The following is a 15798-nucleotide window of genomic DNA, read 5'->3' as shown; positions in this document are numbered from 1 at the left end:
TATTCAGTTTGTTCTAGAAAGACCAGAATAATATCTACAGGTGGAGAATGTGATCTCAAAGACAAAATGGACAAACTATCTTTATAAACCTCAGCCATAACTTTTACATCTTCATCATCAATATCATTGATAACTACTTGACCTATCTGCTAAGATGGAGATATCAATCCAGGCACAGCAATGGGTTAGCAATTGCCTAGACTCTGCTCTAAGCATCTATTTTCCTGGAGTTCCATAATGAATTGCCATGAACTTTAAACAACAGAAATGTATACTTTTCCAGTTCTAGAGACTAGAAGTCAAAATCAAAGTGTCCTAGGGCCGTGCTCTCCAAGAAATCCCAGTTAATATTCACAATGACTCAAAATACCAATACCATGTGAATCAGTTTGCTGCTGATACTCGTTCCTCTTAGTCTAGTTTTGATATGAGGAAACTGAGATGGTTCAACTTGCCTGGAATTTCAGAGTCCAGGAGTATCAAAATATGTCATTAATCCTGTGTTACTAGCCCATTCATATAAGATCTTGATATTATTGAGCCTTGAAAGAGGGTAGGGGGGATAAAATAGGCAATAAAATGGGTAGTTACAATGAAGATGTAGACAGAACGAGCAGCCTGCCTCCTGTGGTAGAACACTCCAGGAATGGATGGAGAGCCACCATGGATCTGGAGAAATAGGCAAGATCCAAATCTTAATGGCTGTGGAAGACTCAGATGGTTTCACTGATGACTTGTAAGTGGTTATATTTTTCAAATATGTCATTCTGGCTGCTCTGTGAAGAACGGAGTGGTGAGAACAGCCTGCAAGGGATATGGAGGTGGAAGTGGGCTAGCCCATTAGAAATTTGAAAGTCTGTAGGGAAGGAGTTCAAAGGAATCCGGTGATTTATTAGATGTAGAGGGCAATTTGGAAAAAAAATAAGTAAAAGCTAAATATTTCTCCTCACACATTTTTTTAATAAACATACATATGTTTCTTTCAGTCAACGTTGGTTTTATTTTATTTCTTTTTGATTCTCTACTCATGCTTTCTGAATTTGATCGTTTTGCTCTTTATTTTTTTATCCACCTTTTCTCTTTCTGTCTCTTCACAGTCTTGGTTTGAAATATCACTATTCCTTTTATTTATATATTTAAAATTAAAATTGCTTGTGCAGTTCAGACTCCATTCCAAGATCTGCCAGATTCATTTTTATCTTTTTAATTTCCAAATTCCCACCTGTTCAGGTCAGCCCTTCGCTCACCATTATTCCACAGGCATCCCTTATGTGGGACCTTACAGAGCTACCTAGCTAATTCTCAATCCTACTGTTTGGAAGGGTCTCACTCCTCAAAGATCCCAGCTCTTTGAATGCTCCGAGAGGTTGCCGTTACTTCCTCTTCTCAAACCTGGTAATTCATTCCAATGTAGGTTTACTTAGTTTCACAGGTGCAGAGTAATTACTCCAAAGAATCAAAGGAAAGCAATTGAGCATCCTTACATATACTGCAGTGATGAGGATATTTACCTTCATAGAAAGATTTGCATTTTGGTAAAGAAAGTCTAGAAGGAAAATCAATGAAATCCTAATGGAAGATTTTCAAGCAACATGATGAAGTTTTCTTCTTGGGGAGGAGGGGTGATAGATTGAGAACACTTTCTAGAGCAGTCATTTAATGTGGGTGATGATCCACTCAACCTAGAAATAGACAAGATGAAATAATTGACCATCATTTTCTATCCTATTAGGTCATAAATAGGTTATTATCCCATTCTGACAGTTAATTTCTTAAAGTCAATGAACCTCAGGTTCCACAAAGTAGCCTAGAGCAGTCATTCTCAAACTTCTCTGCACCCCTGGGGAATAGGAAAACGAAAAAAAAAAAAAAAACCCTAGAGAGTTAAAAAAATAAAAATAAAAAATAAAAACCCCGGCATCTCGCACAGTTAAGCCAGTATTTATTGTGATGGTAATCATGTAACTGCACTTTTAAAACAGCTTCTCAAATTTGAATGTGCACATGAATCACCTGGGGATCTTAATAACTGATTTCTATTTAGTAGTTTTAGGGTGGGGTCTGAAATTTGACCTTCAGTATAAATGGTCTAATTCTTACACTTGGCTGCACATTGTAATCACTCTGGAGAATAAAAAATAAATACAAATAATTAGAAAAAAGAGATGCCCAGATTCCATTTCCAGAGAATAACAGCAAATTACACTAATATGACTCATAGTTACCTCCTTGCTTGTAGCTGATTATCCAGTCCAGAAGAGAGAAATGCAATTCTCTGATGATGATTAAGCATCCCTGGGATTCTTGCTCAAAGTATGGCAATCTGGTGTGTTGATTATTTTAAATAAAGAGAAGGTAAAGGGCAGTTGATACTAGAAGAGTTTTTTTTTTTTTTCCCCCTAAAATCTCCTTGTCTGCTTACAGTTTAGACCCACCAAGGAAGAAAATCTCTGGTCCCTTCCTGTGTTCTCATTAAATAAATTCATGTTGTCAGGAAGAAAGATTAAAGTCTGTCAACACACCTGGACCAACATTTGTTACATACCATTGTCCCTTATTTTGTCTGATTCTATACTCCAAAGAGGATCATTTGCAATCCATTGTGTGTTGCACAGTCCCAGGAGACTTTGCCCCAGGCCATTGCATGTTTCTTCAGGCCCATTGAAATCCCCTAAAAATCATTCACTATTCCCCTAAGAATTGTCTACCATTCTGCTGCTTTCTGTATAAGCCTCTAAATTATGTTGGGCTAGTGGGTCATCACTCTATAAGATTACCTCTATGCATGTAATAAATTTGTGTGTCTTTTCTCCAATTAATCTGTCTTGTTAGTTTATCCCAGTGAATAAGCGAGGTAGAGGAAGGCCTTTCCCTTTGCTCCTCCTGTTGCAAGAGAACAGGGTTCTGTCAACTTTCTGACCCTGTGACTAAATCCCTAAGATAATAAACTTAGAACAAGGAAAGGTTTATTTTGGCTCATGATTTCAGTCCACAATCAGTTGGATCCATTGTTTTGGGGTCATGGCAAGGCAGAACATCATGGTGGAAACAGGGTGGAGCAAAGCTATTCACCTTGTGGAGGCTGGAGGAAGAAGAATGGGCAGGGGCTCCAACCTTCCCTTTAAGGGCCCACCCTTCATGATCTGACTTCCTTCCACTAAGCCCCATCTCCCAACAGCATCATAGGTTGGAAACCATCCTTGAATACACAGTCCTTTGAAGGACAGTCAAGATCCAAACTACAGCAGGGTCTATCAGGAAGCCCGGTTTCTCCTTTCCATGTCTGCAGCCTCTTCTCCATGTTAAGGACAGTATTACTAACAACCACAAAACATTGGTAGGCATAGGAACATAGCCTCAGTCAAAACAAAACTCCCTCTCCAAGTGACTTGGCAGTCAGCTATTTGGGAACAAAGAGAAAATAAACCCAGCTGAATGTTCACAAGGTAATTTAAAAAAAAAAAAATTGAAGAAATGAAAGATTTGGGGACGTGTTTTGTCAAGTTATCTTCTGGGCTTCTTTTTAAGCTCAGCATTTCAAATGGAATTTAAATCTTTAGGGTAGAGTTCCTTTACTTTTTGGCAGAACACACTTCCTGTTTCTAAGAAAAAGACCCCAGAATGCTTCTTTAATGTCAAAGACATTTACAAAATAGCACTTGATGAATTGAATGCAAGTGAATGAGAAACACATGGATTAAGATTCCATTAACATCCACATGGGTTTAATAATTAAGGAAAAATGCTTAACAAAAAAAGAATGTTTTGAGTTTTGATGAATAGAAACTTGGTTAAAAAAAAGTGCTTAAAGCTACTTATTCTTAATCTGATAAGAGCCTGATTGATATTACTCATTCCTAAGCAAAACAATTCAAATCTGGCTCATGCATTGAGATGCAGACCATATATTCCATCCTCTCAAAACCAACATTCACCACATTTGGGGAACTGATTTCTCTGATCATGGAAATGTCTTGAGGGATTTGTTATTCTGTTACACACATACTTCATAGTTTCTGACTTTTTAAATAGATCTGTATTTGCTTCATTAAGCACATTTTAATAGCAAAGTCTCACCCATTTGAAATCGAAGTAAAATTTGCCTCTACAATTCTGTGATTGCAGAATCACAATTACCTTAGAAGTCAGTTCTACCTTGTCCAGATATTGTCACTTGGTGGATAAAAGGCCACTTACTTAAAAATTCTGTTTCAGTTTCCTCACACTCGTAAACAAGAAGAAAAGTTTAGATTAGTGTTTCCTAGACTCATGCACATTTTACTACTCAACTGCTAAAGATCCTCATGTGATACCCTGATAGCAAAATAGAGGAAATTGACAAAAAGTGAAATGGTTCCATAATTATTACCAAAAGGCAGAAGGCTGGGGAAGATGTGACCTTGACTCAATAATATTTTATATCATCTCTACAAGTAACACCGTCTGAGAAATCCTGAATTTAATGAGCATAGAGTAGTAGTCATGTTTCACTTGTTTCCATCTTTTGTTGAAAAAGATTCACCTTATACATTATAAACATTTCAAAACAAAGACATCCAAAATGATATCTATTTATCCAGGCCTTTCTTACACCCCCACCTTTTAAAAAATATCTATTTCTTATAAGGCACAAACCTGCCATGAAGCTGAGGCATTAGTGATGAAGGATTCTTGTAATCCTATCAGAAAGATTTCAGATGTATTTCTCAGAGTAGCAGACATGAGTTGATTAGAAGGATAGAAAGAGGGAAAAGGAAGAAAATGGGCCCTCTCAGCCAGAAGAAGAATGGAATGTTCTTCCTGCCTTCCAGTTTTATTGGGACCCTTGGAGAAGTTTCCAGAGAGTCCTGCCCAGGCCCACCTCTTGAATTTTGACTGACAATAGGATGACATCAGATTTTCAAGTCTCCACTGCACATGACAACTCTAGTCACTTTGGTTCATGCTGACCATTTCTAGTTGGAGCCTGTTCTTACAAATTTTTTGGTTAGGGGCAATTATTCTTATCTCTCTGACTTCTGGAATCTGGTCTGTGCAAGGGTCACTCCCTACACACACACACACACACACACACACACTTCATGATACTCTGCGTTTATTGGAATTTTGGAGCCTGCATTCTCCTGCAGATAACAGGTTGTTTGCTTTGTGATGTTACATATCCTATTGATTTAGGCCAGTCAGGAATGCAGTTATTTATTTATTTTTTTAAAGAAAGCATATGTGGGTAAACACAAGGTGACCAGTTTAATAGAATTGTTACCTTAACCTCACATTCCCATCACCCATATTTGTCTGTTCTCTATCATATTGATGGCCTATTAGGTGACAAATTCAAACTAGAAACTCCAGCTTATATTTTAACCATTTTTAAACATCCCTCCATTTTTTAGATCCGTTCACTCATCAAATTTTCAAATTTGACCCTTAAACACTTTTAAATCTCTTTTGTCTTCCTCATCCCCACACTTCTACCATAATTTAGACTTTTGCAAATAGTTTGACTGGATTATTTTAACAGACTAGTGAGTACTTGCTTTCTCTACCACTGCAATTTATCCTCCTTGTGAAACTTGGAAATTTTATATATTTAATAGATAGTTATTACAATATTATAACATATATCTAATCAAAACTATACAAGTGTATAGAATAAGGCCTCATGTACCAGGACATTATGTCCTTCTTAGCTGCATTAGAATCAAAAGTTCATGTGTATGTTTTCAAAAAAAGTTCATGTGTATGTTTTTTTTCCCATAACTATGAATTTTCAGTGTTTTTGCACACATGAAATCATATTGTACGTATTGCCATTTTTTTTCAGTTTTACTTAAAACATACATTTGGAAATTAACTATATTATTATCTGGATTACTATTTCGAAATTTGAAATATTTCATTTTGAATATATCTCACAAGATCTTTTGACTTTTGTTCAAAAAAGGTACTTGAGAAACATTAATTGAATGGGCATTTTAGTCAAATGATATTCCTAAATGTCCAGGATGTTACCTCCAGCCTTCAGAGACTGTATAATCCTGAAGATGCTTCATTTTGGACTTTTGGCCTCTAGAGCTGTGAAAGAATACATGTTTCTGGTGTTTGAAGCCAACCAAGTTTGTTATGCTTTGTTTTTACAGTTCTTGAAAGCTAACACAGCACTGTTATTTTACCAAGAAATTCAGGTGGTGTTTAACTGCTTCTATTTATTAGTTTGAACCATGGTCCATGGAAGATGGTGAGCAAAGGCCCAGAGCCTGGAAAAAAACTAGAAAGGAATATGAAAAATTTTGTTTTGGACTCTGCTTTCAGCTTCTTTCTACCTTCTGCCACTGAACTCACAAGGCCTAGAGAGGTGGAAAAAAGAAAAAGAAAAACAAAAACAAAAAGCAAAAAAAAAAAAAAGGAAGAAGAAAAAGACAAAAAGAAAAAGAAAGACGGCAATAAATTGCACTAAAAATTAAAGTACTTTCTTTTAGGAATTCCCAATATTGAAATAAGAAGGGAGGTTCCATATTTGGTTTTACATTATGTTCCATAAATACTTAGGATTGGGTTTTTGAGTTTCTTTTGAAGGGAAGATTTTACTGAGAGGGGCAAAATAGGTTAAATACATTAAATGGGAATTGTGATGATGGTGGTGTGTGTGTGTGTGTGTGTGTGTGGAGAGGAGTTGGCTTTTGGAAAACCAAAGATATTTGAAATAAATGGAAACTACCAAGTTTATATACATATTGCTGCCTTTTCAGTTTGTCTGGACCATTTTTAGGTGAATCATAGTCCTGTAAACAATTCCAGTGAGTTTTCCTTTCCCATATTCTAAACACTTATAATATTATACTTCTCACCATTATCATTTCCTAAATTTTCGGACCAACAATAATTTTCACATCAGTTTAATTATCTGAAAAATCTTGACAAAAAGGTAGAGATAGGCCCCAAGAATCTCACCCACACCAATAAGAATCACTAGAGATGCATGAATTGTTCATGATACCAGAGTTTCAGGATTGTCTTCAGCCTCAGTTTTCTATTTTATACATTTTATTTAGGTTTTACATTTACGTTTCATATTTAATAATATATAACATTTTCAGAAAAACTGTAGTTGATTCAATGTGTTCCCTTTTCCACTCCCTTTGTTTTATTATCTCCAAAGCAGTTCTCCTGTTTGGCTACAGTCATGCTAAGGCACAGTGCAGCCCATCCCACTATGCTTCTAGATGTGGCTCAAACAATGCTTTCCTGTTATGGTTCCTATGTGAGGTGTCCTTCCAAAGCTCACTTGTAAGACAATACAGTAAGGCTCAGGAAATAAATGGTTGGGTTATGAAAGTCTTAACCCAATCAGTGAATTGATCACCTGATGGGATTGATTCATAACTAAAGGCAGATAGGTTATGGCTGAAGAATGTAGGGCATTTGGTGAGTGGCTTCGGGGTATATTTGGCACTTTCTTGCAAGGGGATCCCTCTGTTTCCTGATCATTACATGAGCAGCTTCGCTCCCAGATACTCTTCTGCATGTTATTCTGACTCACCTCAAGCCCCTAGGAAGGGAACCAGTTTCTGTGGACTGAGACCTCTGGAACCATGAGCCTTCAAACAATCTTTTCCTTCTCTAATATTGTTCTAGTAGGGTCCTGTTAGTCATGGCAGCAAAAAAGCTGACTAAAACTTTTCCCATGAAGTCTTCCACAGAGATTCCACTATGCCTTTAAATACATTGTGCTGTATTTTACTTCCTCTAGAGCACTACATATTTGAGAACAGGAATTATATCTTAATTACCAAATTTCCAACAACAGTGTTGTGTGTGTGTGTGTGTGTGTGTGTGTGTGAAGTAGGAGTTCAGCAAATATTTTTTAAATTAATTAACTACTGAGTGAATTTATTTTTCATAATATCCTCACGGATTAGGTGAGAGAGATATTCATATTTTATAGAATGAGCTAAATAATTGCATGAGTTGTCCTGGTTATTTAGTGTAATAGTTGTACTGAGACCATTGCTTCCTTATTTTTCTCACTCACAGGCTGAATATCTGTGGGTCATAGGAATACAAGATGGATTTCACTGCAAAGAGGTACCGGCTCTATGGGTATTTAAGCTACTGGCATAATATTTTCAAGACAAACTCTGCCTCAGAGCATTAGGGATCTTTAAAAACTATAATTAGAGGAAAAGGCTAATTACAAGCATATATAGGAGATGACAAAATAAATAAAACAAAGCTATGAAAGATTAAAAGGGGCATATTTCTGGGAGATAATAAACTATGATTCTGCTTCATTTTAAGAGAAAATATTGGTTAGAAACATTTTAGAGATATAGTAATGACATGGAAGGCAAACATTTTATTTAATCAAAAGAACTTCAATTGTTTTGTCAGTGACATAATTTCTAAAACTAGCAACTTCATTCTCAAGTCAATCCTTAGTCGTCAGGGCATGAAGGTCAACTGCATTAGCTCATACTATGTCCAGTAGGCAATGCCCACCGAGAGTGAGGATCCTAAAGCAGAGACTGACGAAGCATAAGGGGAGGATTTCAGAGAAGTCCAACATCTTTCAGAGAAGAAAGAAGCCAAGAGAGTGACGGCATCGACTACAGAATGAAACTTTGACAACACATCACGGTTTTCTGAATGTCAGTTGAATAAGATTATTCATCAGGCAGAAACAGATAGAAATGATGTATATTTAAAAAGAAACCGGGATGGGTGCATTTAGAAAAAAAAGAAGTCAGTGAATCACTACTTACAGAGCAGGATTAGGACACTGGTAGCCGTTTGCTAACTCTAGCCATACCTCTTCTTCAACCATAGTGTCATTTAACTGCATGGAGCTCTGGTTTATTCTATAAGTCAAAGATGTCCAAACTATCTGACTTCTTGGGCTTTCAGAGTATTTAAAATGTGTGATATTAAAGCAGATGTGGTTCTATGCACAATTAACATGTATATACCTCCCATGCAAGCACTTCTCTGCTTTCTCATTTGCAGTCTTCCAGAGCAGCCCAAGGAGACTCAGGAAAGATGCAGTGGGCCAACCTCATTAACAAAGTGTTAATAACAAAATCACAAAAAATCTAATTAGAAAGATTACCTCTGGAACATCAGACCCATGGAAATAAACACAAACGTGCAGTTGTTTTCTGCCTGAAACCATGTATGTATTTTTTTTTTCATTTCCCTTAACGATTAAGAAAAAATGAATGTGTCCTCTTCCTTCCAAGCTGTGTCCTCACCTATATTACTGGTTTTGAGTTACTGGATTCTATGTTCTCCATGCTTGAAACAACTAGAGACATGTCTACTGATGCAAAGTCTTTGATTTCAAGGATGCCCCCATTAAAGCATCCTCCGGGAATCTTCATGCTGGAGTCACACACAGAAGATACCTACGAGTTGGCCTGATGGTTGCATCATAGCACAGGAAAATAGATCCCATCATCTGAACAAGGCAGGGTGAGCTGGTGCACAGAGCCCTGGAGCACTCCATTCAACTTGAAACCATAGGGGAGGTGGACTGGGGGCTCCTAAATGTAGTTATATGCATTGTAGTTTGAGCAGCCTGCTCAGGTTAAATGGCAGAGTAATCTCTGCATCCCTCTGCTTGCAGGGGTAGAAGGAATTCACACATCACTTCCAATATTTATGAGAAGCTTTTGACCAATAAGAATTCACATTAAAGTCCTATCCTATTGCCACATTTTTAATATTTACTTTTTAGTTTTAGGTGGACACAATGTCTTTATTTTACATTTATTTGGTGCTGAGGATGGAACCCAGTGCCTCATGCATGCTAGGCAAGCACCCTACCACTGAGCCACAACCCCAGCCCCATATTGCCAATGTTTTTTACCTATCTGTAATGCTTTAGGAAATTAGACAGGCCTGCCTAGCTTTAAAGGACACTATACCACCTTTGAATCAATATGCCTTTTTTCCACAATTCTGAAATGAGGTAAATAATGCCTAACCCCTTAAATGTTTAATTAAACAAATACACTTTTAAGAGAAAACAAGGAAACTTTTTTTTATTTTGAGATAAGCAAAAAATATAAAATTAGGTCACAAAAAGTGCAAACCATAAAGGAAAAACAACCAATAAACTCTACTTCAGCAAAATTAAACCCTCTGCTCTTTCAAAGACAATTAAAAAGGCAAGTCAGTCCAGGAGAAAATATTTGCAATGCATATATCTGACAAAGGACTTGCATTCAGAATTTATAAATAACTCCTACAACTCAATTATAACAAAACAAAGAGCCTTTTAAAAATAAATGAACAAAGGACTATGTTAGCAGACGCTTCAGAAAAGAAGATGTATTTCTGGCCAATAAGCACATGAAAAGAGTCTTAACATGATTGGTCATGGGAAAATGAAAATTAAAACCACAATGAGATACCTATTTTATGCCAATTAGAATGTTTAAAATTAAAGTATTTCAATACCCAATGTTATGCAGAGTTATAGAACTCTCATATATTTCAGATGGCAGCCTAAATGGTAAACACAAACAGAGAAAAGAAACAAACAAAAAATAAAACTAAACTAAAAATGTTAAACAAAAGCAATGGTAATTTCTTACAAAGTTACATATTTATCTACACTATACTCAGATATTTCACTTCTGGATATTTATCTGAAATGAAAACATACCTACAAAATTACCATACACAAAAATTCATTGCAGATTCACTCGTAATAGCCCAAACTAGAAGCAACCCAAATGTCCTCTGCCGTGGCATGTTCTAGATGGCGTAGTCTGCACAGAAATAGAAATAAACTGTTGATACACATAATGTGGAGGAATCTAAACATAGGGTTGTATAAAAGCAGCCAGACACAACAAATGATTCCATTTACATGCATTTCTAACATGGATAAAATAAATATATGGAAATAGGTCAACTTAGCAGTTGCCAGAGACAAAATGAAATGATTGGGATTGAGAGCAAAGGGAGACCAGAGATATTCTTAGGGCAATAGAATTTTTTCATATCTTTGTGAGGGTAGTAGTTAAACACTTGTCACATTTTGTATTAGGGTACCATATGTATTTGTTGAAACTCATTGAAATACACACTTAAGAAGGCTGTACTTTATATGCAAATTGTGAATGAACAATTTACTTAAAACTCAACATAATGGTTAACTGTGTGTGACCATGTAGTTCACAGGGGCTCTGATGACATTGGTTCTGTTTTAATGTGAGATGGTGAGCTAACAGGGGTTCTATGTATTATCCTGCTTCATAGATCATACAGAACACATATGTATATGTTCTGTCATGTGTCAAATATCACATAATAAAATTCATTAAAGAACTAAAAAAGCGATGGGCATGGTGGTGCACACTGTAATCCCAGCAGCTTGAGAGTTTGAGGCAGGAAGATTGCAAGCTCAAAGTCAGCTTCATCAATGTAGAAAAGCTGCAAGCAAACTAAAGAGACCATATCTCAAAATAAAAACTAATAAAGTGCTAGGGATGAGGCTCAGTGGTAATGTCCCTTTTGGTTCAATCCTCATATCAAAAAAAAAAAACAAAAAACAAAAAAGAATTGGACAAAATACTGGTTGAAGTTATCAGCTTTGATGGAGTAGTGACCATGTGCTAGTCCTATATAAACTTTAGTTCATTCATTCCTTGTCCAAATTTACAGGGAAGTTTATGTGTTCTAATTATAATTATATCAAGTTGTTGATGAACAGAAAAGCAAAACCAACCCACCTGCATTACCCAATTGGTTAAGAGTGAATCCAGTTCTACCATGTTCTTTCTCTTGCCCCTCTAGACTCCAGCTACTCCTCCTAGTATTGGACTCAACACATGTGATTCAGCCCTCTGCATAACCCCTGTTTTCTCAGAGCCAGGAGTGTGGTGTCCTTTGTAGTTTGAACCCCAATCATTTATATCATGTATTCCATTTGTTACTACCCCTCTGTTTTGGTCACTTTTATTTCATGCCCTGAGTATTATTCACCTTGTCAAATCTTCCTGTTTTCAGCTGTTCTATCCTCCATGGAAATTATCCATGCTTTCTTCATATGTAATTCTTGTGGGCACGGAGGCTGATTGCAAATGTAAACTGGCTTTCCAGAGCCTGAAAGATATAGCACTCTCCTTCTTCAAGCTGTAAGGAACCCTGCAATCAGATTCAAGCCAGTATCACTTCACAGGTCTTGCACAATATGCTGTGACTCAAGAATGCAAAGATGCCCTTCACAGACCTCCGTTTCCCCTCCTGTGTGCCTTTCCTCTTGTCACCCTTCTCTTGCCTTCCCTCTTTTTCCTCTGGATCCATTTGAATTTCAATACTTGAATCAGGTCACCTCTTAATCGAGGCTTCTTTTAGCACCTTGAACATACTCAAGCTATTCCATCCTCTTCAGTATTTGTGTTTTACCATAGGAAAGCTACTCATTCACATGTTCTCCCATCTACTGAATTTGGACTGAAGGCCATTTACAATGTGTGATTTAGGGAATATAGTAGTAAACGAGAAACAACACCTTTGCTGTCCTCAACATTATAATCTGGTCTCTGTGTTGTTGTTACCCCTCAAATTTGTTCTAAACTTCTTGATGTCTGAGATCTTGCTTTATGTGTGTAACATGTTATAGGAATAATTCATGTTCACCTTGTATAAAGAAGACAAAAGTAATAATCACTTATTCTACTTCTTAATAGTCAAGTATTGTATTTTTCTATCTAGTCTGCTATAAATGAAGAGGAGAACTCCTTGAAAACTGTTTGAAATTTAAGTAGTGGTTTTCCTGAGATGCTGGAGTCATAAGTCATTTATTTCATCTACTATATGCATTTATTCCCTATGTGATTTAAATAAAAAACAAAATAAAGAGAAGGAATATTATATTAGTTGAGATTCTTACATTGTAATTTTGCATTCTTCTGAACTTAGGAAATGGCATCTCCTCCAAAGGAAAATGTCATCTACTTTATAATATAGGTCTTGTCACTTAGCCTATTATTCAGTTTTACCTATTGTGACATCATGGGACATGAGAATACTGTAGTTAGTGATTTTATAAAGTGTCATATCTTAATATACAGTAAAATAAAATTGGGCAGGGGACAAGGCTATAAGTTTTATAGGATAAATCTAATCATCATTTATGAACAAATTAACATTAGTATAATGTTATATAACATAAAATGATAACATTGATTATATTATTTAAAAAGTTATTTATATGAGGCTCAGTTATTCCTTTTTTAGTCAAGGATAAAATAATTTTCAGGTTTATATTTAATATTTAATATTTTATATTCTACATATTACATGACAAATAATTATGGCTTTTGACAGAGAATCATTATTATCATCATCTATGAAGTCTATGATGAAATAATACTGCTAAAGAAATGATAATGCTCTGCTATGAGATGATAACGTATTAATTTGAAGTACAAAATAAATTGTGATTATCATTACTATTCATTATAGACCATTTTAATTAATAATTTACTGTTATACAAAATGACATTCAAAAACTCAGGGAAATTTTTTTTTATTATCCAAGTATGCTTTCAACCCTGACCCTCCTAAAATAGATTATCAGTTCTTCTTTTTGTTCTTATATAAGGGGACTATATTAGATAGTGCAGCAAACTCAAGAATACAACTGATTTGGTGGTTGGGGAGCTGGCAGAAGCCAAATTGTGTTATCTAGGAAGTTATAGCTCAACTATCAGAACTTAGCAACCACATAGAGATTCACAGGCTCTTCTTCAAATGTCTTTTCTGGATAACCAAGTTTCCAGATTTTTCTTTGAATAAAATAACCTAATATACACCAGAAAAATATTGCCTCCTTGTTTAGGAGCACCCTTCATGACTTGAGACAACTATCGCATGTGATGTCATATCCCATAGAGCAGCTGGATTATGCAAAATTACAATTTCATTCATAAAGCTGTCTCTGAAAAAATAGATTAAAAAGGAATTCTCACACTTCAGGCCAAGCATGGAATATTTGAGCACTCAAACATTGGATGATTACAGACAGATACTTCATATTGAGCTATAGGCATATAATCAAGTTCACTGAGTTTTAGGTAATGAGATAAATTGAAATTTTTATGTTGATTTAGCCAGCATGAAATTTGTCAAGCCAATTTTTTTTTCAGATATTTTCTGTGAAAAATTTAGATAATGAGGTTCTGAATTAAAAATTTGAAACTTTGAGAAGTTGTAGATCCCAAAAGGCCTTAAGTAATCTGAGATGCAACATAAATTTTAATTACCAGGGACACAGAACAACATGAGATGTCGATAAAGGAATCAAGGACCTTTTCATCTGGTGTCATCAGCTTCTCAGAAACAAGTGGAAGATGGTGTCACAAACATGACTTATAGAGTATTTATGTAAGTATTCTTAGAGAACTGAAGTGACAAACTTTATTGTTAACATAATGCCACATTGTCAATTTAATTGTTTACATCACATCAAATTATATCAATCATTTAAAAAATATGAAGTCACATGAACAACAGCACCAAGAACAAAAAACAATGGTCTGTGTTAATAGATCTCTGAAATTTGCACTTTAGATTTTGGTATTAAGGCAAGAAAAACTTGTACCCAATGTCCATAGTCAGGGATATTTTCTATTGCTTGGATTGGCGTCTTGAGTGGCTTTTATTACTATCCAGGGTGACATAGTTGGCAATGATAAATTCAAAATATTCACATGTGCTCAAACATAGAGCAACAATGTGAAGTAGTAATGCATCACTGTTGCTTAATGTCATGTGTTTATTTTCTGTGAGCATGTACTATTGATACTGAAAAGAACTTTGTTAATAAAAAAAAATTAATTGTCAGGTCATATTAGCCATATTCTCCCAGCTATGTGTGTTTGAGAAACTACTAAATGAAAATAATTTCTCCAGCTACTATGATTTAAAAACAAACACATAACAAAAAAAAACAAATTTGAGAGGTAGACTCTCCTACAGCTTACACTTGAACATAACAATTTTTCATTGTTCATTCAATTCACCATCAATTCATTTGTTGAATAGCATTTGTTGAGCTCATCCCATCAGACATTGAACCTAGAGTAAGCCCTTTCCATCATGGAGTTATGTCCCCACAGTATTATGATGATTTGTTTAAGTACTTTACAAGAAGATGAATTCTTTATTCAAGTACATGGGAACACATCGGAGGGAACCAAACTGAATGTGGAGAATCAAGAAGGTTTTCTGAAATAAAATGTTGCTAGAAAGAAAACTACAGTTAAAGCATGACAAAAAAAAAAAAATTCCAAACAATAAGTGAAATCTTCTTTTGTAGAATCGCTTTTCTGCTTTTCACTCTAACTGCAACTAAATTGCTCTGAAATTGTCAACACATTGATTAAAGTACTACAAACTAGAAAGAAGGACAACTGGCCAGAGACCCGAGGGCCTGGGATAGAACACTATGATGACTTGCCTGGGTTTTTACCTTATTTCCAGCATCTTCCCTGACCGGGCCTGGAGGAACCCTGTAAGTTGGGACTGACAACAGGTTTAAATAAAAACATTCCTGGGCTGGGGATGTGGCTCAAGCGGTAGCGGGCTCGCCTGGCATGCGTGCGGTGCGGGTTCCATCCTCAGCACCACATACAAACAAAGATGTTGTGTCTGCCGAAAACTAAAAAATAAATATTAAAATTCTCTCTCTCTCTCTCTCTCTCTCTCTCTCTCTCTCTCTCTCTCCCTCTCTCTCTAAAAAAAAAAAAAAAAAAATCTTCCACTCTAAAAAAATAAAAACATTCC

This window comes from Urocitellus parryii, chromosome 13 (genome assembly GCF_045843805.1).
Source record: "Urocitellus parryii isolate mUroPar1 chromosome 13, mUroPar1.hap1, whole genome shotgun sequence".
Lineage (NCBI taxonomy): Eukaryota > Metazoa > Chordata > Mammalia > Rodentia > Sciuridae > Urocitellus > Urocitellus parryii.
Note: the sequence above shows the minus strand (reverse complement) of the source record.